Source organism: Amblyraja radiata, chromosome 33 (assembly GCF_010909765.2).
Source record: "Amblyraja radiata isolate CabotCenter1 chromosome 33, sAmbRad1.1.pri, whole genome shotgun sequence".
NCBI lineage: Eukaryota > Metazoa > Chordata > Chondrichthyes > Rajiformes > Rajidae > Amblyraja > Amblyraja radiata.
Genome location: NC_045988.1, coordinates 1,214,090 through 1,226,361, shown reverse-complemented (window position 1 = coordinate 1,226,361; position 12,272 = coordinate 1,214,090).

The following is a 12,272-nucleotide window of genomic DNA, read 5'->3' as shown; positions in this document are numbered from 1 at the left end:
AATCTTGGCCAAGCCAGAGCTTGGAATAAGATCTGGTTTGGGGAAGTGTAGGGCACAAACTATGCCATTTGTCCATCATACTCAACTAACTGCACTTAGGGCTTCAGTGGTTGAAATGTTGACTGGGGAAAGGATACTTTAGTTCCCTTCACTCACTTCAATTTTCAGCCAACTCTCACAATAGACAATAGACAATAGGTGCAGGAGTAGGCCATTTGGCCCTTCGAGCCAGCACTGCCTTTCAATGTGATCATGGCTGATCATCCACTTGCCCTCTCCATATCCCTTAACTACGCTATCCCTAAGAGCTCTATCTAACTCTCTCTTGAAAGCATCCAGAGAACCACCCTCCACCGCCCTCTGAGACAGAATTCCACACACTCTCAACTCTATGTGTGAAAAAGTTTCTCCTCATCTCCGTTCTAAATGGTTTACCACTTATTCTTAAACTATGGCCCCTGGTTCTGGACTCCCCCAACATTGGGAACATGTTTCCTGCCTCTAGCGTGTCCTAACCCTTAATAATCTTATATGTTTCAATAAGATTCCCTCTCATCCTTCTAAATTCCTCTCACTCTGAACTAATTGCACATGCCCAACATCAGCTTAAGAAATAGAAACGTATCTCTTGTTTGTGTCCATGGCAGTCGTCAGAACCTAATATCAAATTTAACAATTTCAAGGAAACGCTTTTTTTCCTCTCTTTCTATGGATAAGGATGTACGCTTCTGTTTCAATTTCCTTTTAAGCCCATAGCTGCTATTTTCATAAGTTCATGTTCTAGGAGCAGAATTAGGTCATTCGGCCCATCAAGTCTACTCTACCATTCAATCATGGCTGATCTATCTCTCCCTCCTAACCCCAGTCTCCTGCCTTCTCCCCATAACCCGTGACACCCTTCATAATCAAGAATCTGTCAATCTCCACCTTAAAAATACCCACTGATGCCTCTACAACATCTGCGGCAATTAATTCCACAGATTCAAGGCCCTCTGACTAAAGAAATTCATCCTTATCTCCTTTCTAAAGATATGTCCATTATTCTGAGGCTATGGCCTCTGGTCCGAGACTTTTTCAGTAATTGTTACCTTGTCAGCTTTGATTTATTTCCAGTCCTTGCCATTCACTCTTCTTTCTACCCACTCTCTCTCGGCAACTCAACAGGTTCTTATTTCTCCCTATTTTATTTTCAGTTCTACAGAAGGGTTCTTGTCCCAAAGCACCAGCCCGTTTCATCTCCCTGCTCGATATACTGAATGCCTCCAACATTATCTATTTTAATAGACGTAAGGAACTACAGATGTGGGTTTACAAACAAAGACACAACCAGCATCTCTGGAGAACACAGATAGGGGATGTTTCAGGTTGAGACGCTTCTTCAGACTGATCGAAAACCCTCCGAGCTGACTCCTACTAAACCCACATTTCCTTTCTATCTTGCCTCAACAATATTCTTCTGAAGCCCACGTTCGTGACAGATGGGCCCTAGATGTTTACGTTGCACGTGACTTTGACAATGTTGAATAAATTGCATGTTTTGGTTTGTTATCCCAGACTTGACCGCCTTGGATTGAGAGACTGTGGACTTGGAGCACCAGGTGGGCTGCTTGTTCCACAGGTATTCTGAGAGAGGTTCAGAGCTTTCATCCAGGTTAGCAGCTGCAAGACTACAGGCTGTATGGTGGTTGGGTTCGGTGGGGACCAGGGAATGAAGACGGAAAGGTAATGAGTGAGTTTAGAGGGAGTTAGCTGGAAGAGCGGGAGGCTTTCAATGCTCGCAGTCTCTTTATGAGCTTGTAACCTGCCACATTGCCGAGTGCAGCACCTACAGGGTACAGCACAGCTCCCACTGACCGATCCATGATCACTGTCATCATCTGCTCTGGCTCCTTGCCTAACCCAGCACAACACTAAGAGAATTCCATGCAGAGATGGCGTACGGGATCTGCCTTAAGCCTGAATGGAAAGGAGGGCAATGGTGGGGTGAGCAGGGGGTTGCTGGGCATGTGATGGATGTGGACAGACGGCGAGGGCAGTAGATTTCCACACAAAGTAAACAATAATAAATGTGAAGTATTGATGGATTGGGAGGAAAAGTAGGTCACACACGTGACACACATGACTGTGAAATGGGGCAGTGGCAAGAGTCACGTTTTGGAGTAATTGGTTTACAGAGAATTGTAATCACGAGTAAGTGTGATTACAACATTGTCTAGTGGCAATAATCTCACAAATGTGGGCTCTAACAAAAAATAGTCTTGTTGATGGCAGACTCGTGGATGGCCAGCTTGACCGATGGGAGCGTGTTGGATGGAAGTGTAGCTCGAGGACAGGCGAGTGGGCAGAAGAGTTTAGATCAACATTATGGCCCAGGATATCGTGCTGCCAGTCACTCTCCCGCTCACTCCCACTAAACCCCCATTTCCTTTCTGTCTTGCCAAGTCTATTTTCTGCTAATGCCCTAGATGTGTAAGTTGCACATGACCTTGACAATGGCCCACTCACCTGACCTTGAGCTACAGTTCCATCCAACACTCTGCCATCAACAAGACTGGTTCCAATACGTCTTGCCTCAACAATTTTTTGCTAACTCAAGTAGTCTCACTTACTCGTGCTTACAATTCTCTGTAAACTTACAATTCTCTCCAAAACGTGACTGTCACTGCTCTATTTCACACTGTGTGGCACTCTTGTATTCACTGACCTACCTTTCCTCCCAATCCATGAATACCTTACATTTTTTATTTAGGAAGGAACTGCAGATGCTAGAAAATCGAAGGTAGACAAAAATGCTGGAGAAACTCAACAGGTGAGGCAGCATCTATAGAGCAAAGGAAATAGGTGATGTTTCGGGTCGAGACCCTTCTTCAGACTGAAGAAGGATCTCAACCCAAAACGTCGCCTTTTTCCTTCGCTCCTTTCCTGCCACACCCGCTGTGTTTCTCCAGCATTTTTGTCTATCTCACATTTTTTATTGTTTACTTTGTGTGGCCCCCTGGTTAGACCCTACCTGGACCCCCTGCAGTTCGCTTAACAAACAAAGGTGGGGGTGGAGGACGTCATCATCCACCTGCTCCATTGTTCCTGTGCTCACCTGGATAAGCTGGGAAGCACTGTGAGAGTCATGTTCTACCTCTCCAGTGTTTTTAACACCATCCGACCTGCACTGCTGGGGTGCAAACTGACGAAGACGCGGGTGGATGCTCCACTGGTGTCCTGGATCACCAACTACCTGACTGGACGACCGCAATATGCCAGGCTACAGAACTGAGTCTCGAACACTGTAGTGAGCAACACAAGGGCCCCACAGGGGACGGTCCTCTCTCCCTTCCTGTTCACCATTTAGGCCTCGGATTTCAGATACATGACACACTGGTCAACCTGAGGAGCACCTTCAGCGACAGACTGGTTCCGCCAAGATGCAGCACAGAACACCACAGCAGATCCTTCTTCCCTGTTGCTATCAAACTGTACAACTCCTCCCCCTTGTCATGGGGTAGACTGACTCACCTTCCCCTCCCCCTCCCCAATCTTTGCACATCCCCAATCCTGGACGTTCCACTCGTCACTTTAGTTTCATGTTCAATGTATCTTGTTGTGTTTCAAAACTGTTTTATAGAGGCAGACCAATTTCCCTCCTGGGATAAATACAGTTCTATCGTATCGTGGAAATCTGCTCCTCACGCCTTTTGCAGGTTTAGTGGGAGTGAGCGGGAGAGCGGCTATGGCAGCACGATATCCTGGGCCATAATGTTGATCAAAACGCTTCTGACCCACTCACCTGTCCTTGAGCTACACTGCCATCCAACACTCTCCCATCAGTCAAGCTGGCCATCCACGTCACTGCCCCAGGCAGAAGAGGGCTTTGCCCGAGATAGATGCTTGCCCCTTTACCGAGGTTACGTCCAGGCCCGGGTAGTGTTAGAGAGGGACATCGTTGTATAGTAGTTATTTAGTATATCTGTAACATAGTTGTTTGGAATTTAGTGTCTGAATAAGTTGGTTATTTTTGTAATATAGTGGTGGGTATGTAATATAGTGGTGGGTATGTAATATAGTGGTGGGTATGTAATATAGTGGTGGGTATGTAATATAGTGGTGGGTATGTAATATAGTGGTGGGTATGTAATATGGTGGTGGGTATGTAATATGGTGGTGGGTATGTAATATGGTGGTGGGTATGTAATATAGGGTGGGTATGTAATATAGCGGTGGGTATGTAATATGGTGGTGGGTATGTAATATGGTGGTGGGTATGTAATATAGTGGTGGGTATGTAATATAGTGGTGGGTATGTAATATAGTGGTGGGTATGTAATATAGTGGTGGGTATGTAATATAGTGGTGGGTATGTAATATAGTGGTGGGTATGTAATATGGTGGTGGGTATGTAATATGGTGGTGGGTGCGTCACCATGGTTTTGTTTTGTTTTTTGGTTTTTGTATCGTGTTCGTAATCAAATAAATTATTTTTGATACAAAAAAATACAAAAAATAAACTCTTCCATCAACAAGACTGGTTCCACAAGACTGGTTGCTTCACCGATTTTCTGCTAAAACCCACATTTGTGAGTTTATCGCCACTAGACAATGTTGTAATCTCACTTACTCGTGATTACAATTCTCTGTAAACCAATTACTCCAAAACGTGACTGCCACTGCCCTATTTCACAGTCATGTGTGTCACGTGTGTGACCTACTTTCCCTCCCAATCCATCAATACTTCACATTTATTATTAGAAGGTACACAAAATTGCTGGGGAAACTCAGCGGGTGCAGCAGCATCTATGGAGCGAAGGAAATAGGCGACGTTTCGGGCCGAAACCCTTCTTCAGACCCATTTATTATTGTTTACTTCGTGTGGAAATCTACTGCCCTCGCCGTCTGTCCACATCCATCACATGCCCAGCAACCCCCTGCTCACCCCACCATTGCCCTCCTTTCCATTCAGGCTTAAGGCAGATCCCGTACGCCATCTCTGCATGGAATTCTCTTAGTGTTGTGCTGGGTTAGGCAAGGAGCCAGAGCAGATGATGACAGTGATCATGGATCGGTCAGTGGGAGCTGTGCTGTACCCTGTAGGTGCTGCACTCGGCAATGTGGCAGGTTACAAGCTCATAAATAGACTGCGAGCATCGAAAGCCTCCTCCTCTTTCAGCTAACTCCCACTAAACTCACTCATTACCTTTCCGTCTTCATTCCCTGGTTCCCACCGAACCCAACCACCATCCAGCCTGTGGCCGTGCAGCTGTTACCCTGGATGAAAGCTGTGAACCTCTCTCAGAATACCTGTGGACATTACATTGGAGTTTACCTGGACAGTAAAAAGACTTTGCCTTCCAACACAGTGGGTTCACTGTGATGGATGTTTGTGTGAACTTAATTGTGTGTATGTCTGTAGGACATTGTTTTTGTTTGTATGGCTGTGGAAACAAAATTTCGTTTGAGTCTCACTGGGGCTCAAATGACAATAAATTTGTATTATTGTATTGACTGGTCCAGGAACGTGAGGCACTATATAAGAAGGGACAGAGCCATCTGTACTTTTGGAGGAGGCTCCACTCTTTCAACGTCTGCAGTAAGATGCTGCTGATGTTCTATCAATCGGTGGTGACCAGTGCCATCTTCTATGCTGTTGTGTGCTGGAGCAGCAGGGTGAGGGCCATGGATGCCAACAGAATCAACAAGCTCATCAGGAAGGCTGTCTCTGTCCTGGGGGTGGAGTTGGATTCACTGGAGGTAGTCTTGGAGGGGAGGATGCTCCTCAAACTGTGGAGCATCTTGGACAATACAGCTCACCTCTTCCATGACACAATGGTCAACCTGAGGAGCACCTTCAGCAACAGACTGGTTCCATCAAGAAGCAGCACAGAATGCCACAGGAGATTATTTTCCCCTATGGCTATCAAACTACAACTCCTCCCCCTTCTGTCGTGGGGTAGACTGACTCACCTTCTTCCCCTCCCCTCCCCAATCTTTGCACAACCCCAATCCTGGGCTTTCCACTTGTCTCTTCAATTTCATGTGTCAATTTCAATTTCAATTTCAATTTCAATTTCATTTCATTTCATCTTGTATTTTATAACCAATTTTCTTCCTGGGATAAATAACGTTTTATTGTATCGTATCGTAGAAATCTGCTCCTCACGCCCTTTGCGGGTTTAGTGGGAGTGTGCGGCTCTGGCAGCACGATATCCTGGGCCATACTGTTGATCAAAACGCTTCTGACCCACACACCTGTCCTTGAGCTACACTTCCATCCAACACTCTGTCATCAACAAGACCAGTTCCACCACGTCTTGCCTCAACTATTCTCTGCTAAAGCCCACATTTGTGCATTTATTATCACTGGGCTTGATGTTATAATGTCACTTACTCATGATTTCAATTCTCTATAAACTTCAATTCGTCCAAAATGACAGTGACTGTGACAATCCTATTTCTCACTAATGTGTGTCACTCTTGTACTCACTGACCTACTTTTCCTTCCAATCTATCAATACCTCACATTTTATATTGTTTGCTTAGTGTTGCCCCTTGTCAGACCCTACCTGGACCCCCTGCAGTTCACTTAACAAACAAAGGTGGGTGTTGCGGACACCATCATCCACCTGCTCCATCGTGGAATTCTCTGCCTCACAGGGCGGTGGAGGCAGGTTGTCTGGATGCTTTCAAGAGAGAGCAAGATAGAGCTCTTAAAAATCGCGGAGTCAGGGGATATGGGGAGAAGGCAGGAACGGGGTACTGATTGGGGATGATCAGCCATGATCACATTGAATGGTGGTGCTGGCTCGAAGGGCCGAATGGCCTCCTCCTGCACCTATTGTCTATTGTTACTGTGCTCACCTTGATAAGCCGGGATGCAGATGATGACAGTGATCTTGGATCAGTGAGTGCTGTTGGAGCAGTGGCTATTTTGTTGCTGTGGATAGAGTTGGTAATAGTTTTGATCACAGGCTTGTCACTGTGAGACATAGAAACATAGAAAATAGGTGCAGGTGTAGGCCATTCGGCCCTTTGAGCCTGCACCACCATTCAATATGATCATTGGTTCAATGGTCTTTTACTGTCACATATACCATTTAAGGTACAGTCAAATTTGATTTACCATACAGTCATAGCAGAAAAAAGCACAAAGACACACGACTGCATAAAAGGCAACATAAACATCCACCACCGTGGATTCCTCATATTCCTCACTGTGATGGAAGACAATAAAGTCTAATCTTCTTCCTCCTTATTCTCCACTGATTGGCCACTGTGGTCAGTCAGCCTGTGGTAGAGGTCTGAGGTCTGAGGTTAGCTAAGGGAGGGGGTGCTGTCACATGGTACAGATGCAGGTAAAGTGGAAACCAATTGAACTACATGTCATACACTGAGTACAATAAGCTGCTTCCTAGCTATCATGATGTCAGCACAAATAACTGCAGATTTATTTCTCACCAGTGGCGTTGACCACATCTATTTGGACCAATTTGTGGCTTTGGGTGTGTCTACTGTCCCAGAGCCTCATGCACCCACTATTTCAACCTGCCTGTGACTCCTCTGCATTCCTTTCCCCTTCACGTGTTTACCAAACCTCCCAGGGCTGCATCTACCTCCAACTTTTTTTTTGTGTTCAATGCAACCCAGATAGTTGTGAGTCTGTGGGATTCCCTGCCTCAGAAGGCAGTGGAGGCCAATTCTCTGGATATCTCAGAGAGAGCTAGATAGGGCTCTTAAAGATAGCGGAGTCAGGGGATATGGGGAAAAAGCAGGAACGGGGTACTGATTGTGGATGATTAGTCATGATCATATTGAATGGTGGTGCTGGCTCGAGAGGCCGAATGGCCTATTCCTGCACCAATTGTCTATTGTTTCCCCTATTTTCAGGAGATAAGGGGGCCCTTTTGAATTCTTTGTATTAATAATGATTAGTAAGTGTCTTATATGCATGGTGTAGATATTCCATCTTCATGAGTAAGAATATCATTGTTTCTGGGACATATGACAATAAAACACTCTTGACTCACTGAAATACTCTCTGCACGTCAGTACAGTAACAGCATTGCATCAATGCCTTTCCTTGTGTATTTATCAATGCAACCATTGCACTGGCTCAGGAGTCCAGAGCAACAATCACTAGGCAACATTCAACAGATTGTTCTGTGTGACTTGGGACTTCAGGTGAGTGAGATATCGGGTGCTGCCGGGTTAGCTCTAGTGGTTCAATACTGGGTCTTACAGATCACAACAAATGGAGTGAGTGAACAATTGTGTTCATGAAACAGAATCTGTATTTCCCCTCGATTGCCTCATTCTCCTATTACGGTTGTTATCTCAAACAAATTACAGCTTTTGACATCCTGTGGATCTGACCCGCATGGAGTATGGAGTTGCGACCTCTTACTTTGCAAACTGACTGAAGCATAGACAAACATGCAACCTGTAGAGGCACGTGCAAACCTGTACAGATGAAAGCATTGCACATGTCTCCACAGGAAGTAGGTACATGCAGGTACAGCAACATCTCTCACCTCTACAGAATGTATTCTTTCCTAACAGACATAAAATGTAATTATAACTTTTCAGGTATGCCCTTACCTGCTAATTGTACAGGTACACACCCCAGGGCTGAACTAGTTGCGCATTCAAGCTTGATCATTCTGCCCCTGCATGGAAGGCCAGGAAGAAGTTGTGTGTGATTGGGACCCAGGTTATTTGGGGCTTCATCAGGGGCGACACAGTAGCACAGCTGTTAGAGCTGCTGCCTCTCAGCACCAGAGACCCATGATCCTGACCTCAGGTGCTGTCCATGTGAAGATTTTGTAGCTTTCCTTTGGGTCCTCTGTTTTCATCCGACATCCCAAGATGTGCGAGTTTGTAGTCTCTGTAAGTGATCCCCAGTTGGCGGGACTGGATGAGAAAGTGGGATAACTTAGAACATATGAACGGGTGATCAGTGGTTGGCGTGGACTCTGTAGGCCGAAGGGACAATTTCAACGCTGTGTCTCTAAACTAAACTAGTTACGACAATGGCCAATGGTAATGGCAGTAAAGGTCAAAGTGAATCACGTCTCTAAGGTTGATCATAGATTTACGGTGAATGATATCAAGCTTGAGAGGGGATAGGGGTCTACAGTGGATCTACAGTAGTCTGTACATCTGCTCAGGGGATTTCACGCTCCCTTATTAAGGTAGAATAAGCTGAGCAGCCTCTGACTGAGCAGACAGATTTTCTGAATCTTGTCAGGAATGCAGAGAATGATGTAAAGTGCTCTTAAGAATGTATGTATTTTAACACACAATTTGGGTGCTTGCTACAATTACCTCAATAGCCAGTTGTACAACATGAACATTCTTTGAATGACGGGATCCTCCCAAAGCTGCACGCAAGTACAGACCTGTAATTTGCAAGGGAATATGCACACCTGAGCAGGTGATTACAATGCACATGTCTGCACGTAGTGATTATTCACGTGTGTGCCTCTCACCTGTATGGAGATACATCTGATTTATCTATCACAGGGCACGACTGGAACACATGCCACTTGTACAGGTCTGCTCTTCAGGGCTGCACTACTTATGCTGATGGTCAATGTTCTGTATGAAGTATATAGAACATAGAACAGTAGTTTAGTTTAGTTTATTGGCAAGTGTACCGAGGTACAGTAAAAAGCTCCTGTTGCATGTTATCTAGTCAGCGACAGTCTATACATGATTACAATTGGGCCATCCACAATGTACAGATGATAAAGGGAATAATGTTTAGTGCAAGATAAAGTCCAGTCAAGTTCGATTAAAGATACTCTGAGGGTATTTTGTCAACAAAATAGAGAGAGTACAGAGGAGATTTACTAGAATGTTGCCTGGGTTTCAGCAACTAAGTTACAGAGAAAGGTTGAACAAGTTAGGGCTTTATTCTTTGGAGCGCAGAAGGTTAAGGGGGGACTTGATAGAGGTTTTTAAAATGATGAGAGGGATAGACAGAGTTGACGTGGATAAGCTTTTCCCACTGAGAGTAGGGAAGATTCAAACAAGGGGACATGACTTGAGAATTAAGGGACTGAAGTTTAGGGGTAACATGAGGGGGAACTTCTTTACTCAGAGAGTGGTAGCTGTGTGGAATGAGCTTCCAGTGAAGGTGGTGGAGGCAGGTTCGTTTTTATCATTTAAAAATAAATTGGATAGTTATATGGATGGGAAAGGAATGGAGGGTTATGGTCTGAGCGCAGGTATATGGGACTAGGGGAGATTATGTGTTCGTCACGGACTAGAAGGGTCGAGATGGCCTGTTTCCGTGCTGTAATTGTTATATGGTTATATGGTTATATGGTTATATGGTTATATGGTTTCCAAAGTGGTAGCTAGCAGCTTAGGACTGCTCAGTACAACACAGAAACAGGCCTATTGACCCATACTGTTTGTGCTGAACATGATGCCTATTTAAACTATGATAAAGTAACAAAGATAAAGATTAAAAGTAAATCAATCTCTACTTGATCAGCCATTAGTTTCTCTACTAATGACAACATAAATATGCTTCACGTCACCTGTCAAGGGCTGCCTTACAAACTGTGTCATTGGTAGCATAACATTTATTATTCCTTTGAAGAGCTACACAACACTGATCATGTAAACTAAACTTAACTCTATGTGTTTAGTTCAGAGATATAGCATAGAAACAGGCCATTCAGCCCACCGAGTCCACGCCGACCTGCAAATGATATCAAAGACACACAATTATATAATCCAAGGCACACACCACCCTCTCATCTCATTGGGGTGAAGATACAGGAGCCTGAGAACCATTACCTCCAGGTTCAAGAACGGCTTCTTCCCATCTATCATTCATCAGGCTTGTGCACTATTCGAACAACTCTAACCAGAACCCCCTGCTCTGCCACAAACTACTATCGACGTTGTATAAGATTGCACTACTTTCTTTGGCCTATTATCATCATCCCTTCCAAGCTGGTTACCAAGCTCATGGAACTGGGCCTCTGTGCATCCCTCTGCAATTGGATCCTCGACTTCCTCATCCACAGACCACAGTCTGTTCGAATTGGAGGATCCACTTCATCCTCAGTAACAATTGTTCGCCGATGACACTGCTGTGGTTGGACGAATTACAGATGGGGACGAGTCAGAGTATAGAAGTGAGATTGACCGACTGACCAAATGGTGCCAGCACATCAACCTGGCTCTCAACACCAGTAAGACCAAGGAACAGATTGTGGACTTTGGTAAGGGAAGGATGAGGACCCACAATCCTGTTTATATCAACGGGCCTATGGTGGAGAGGGTCAATAACTTCAAATTCCTGGGCGTGCATATATCAGAAGATCTTTCCTGGACCCAGCACACCGATGCGATTGTAAAGAAGGCACATCAGCGCCTCTACTTCCTGAGAAGATTACAGAGATTCGGCAAAGATAAAGATTAATCCCAATCCTGTGGGACCGCTTCCTGAAGGCAGGAATTTTAATATATTACGACCAGTGCATCCATACTAATCTAATTTCCCAAGACTTCTATAGTCTTCATTGCCTTGGCAACTCGAGTACTCATCCAGATACTTCTTAAATATTGTGAAAGCAACTCCCTTCACCACTTCCCAGGCAGTGTGATCCAGTCTCTAACCACTCGCTGTATGAAAAAATTCTTCCCGAAATGTTACCTATTCCTTCGCTCCATAGATGCTGCCTCACCCACCGAGTTTCTCCAGCATTTTTGTCTATCCTCGAGCCATGATCTTTGTTCATACGATCTAGGAACAGAATTCAGCCATTTGGCTCATCTACTCTACCATTCAATCATAACTGATCTATCTTTCCCTCTCTACCCCATTCTCCTGCCTTCTCCCTATAACTCCTGACACCCGTACTCATAATGTCCTCTGGTCTTAGACCCCTCTGCTTTGGGGAAATGTTTCTTACCATGTGCCTGCTCTATATTTCTCACACCTCTATCAGGAAGCCCACAGCCTCCTCTGCTCCAGTGGAAACAAATAGAATCTACCCAGTCTCTCCTCCAGGCAACAGGCTGGTGAATCTCTCTGCATCTTCTCCAGTGCAGCCATGTCCCTCCTCAATTCTCCAGCTGTGGTCTAACCAATGTTTCATCAAGTTGCACCAAAACCTCCTTGTTCTTACACATTATGCCCTGACTAAAGCAAACTAACTTTCTTCAACGCCCAGTCTACCTGTGCTGCCACCTTCAGTTATCTTTTCACCTGTACAAGGTCCTTTTGTTCCTCAATGCTCCCAAGGGCCCTATGTCCTACCCGTATT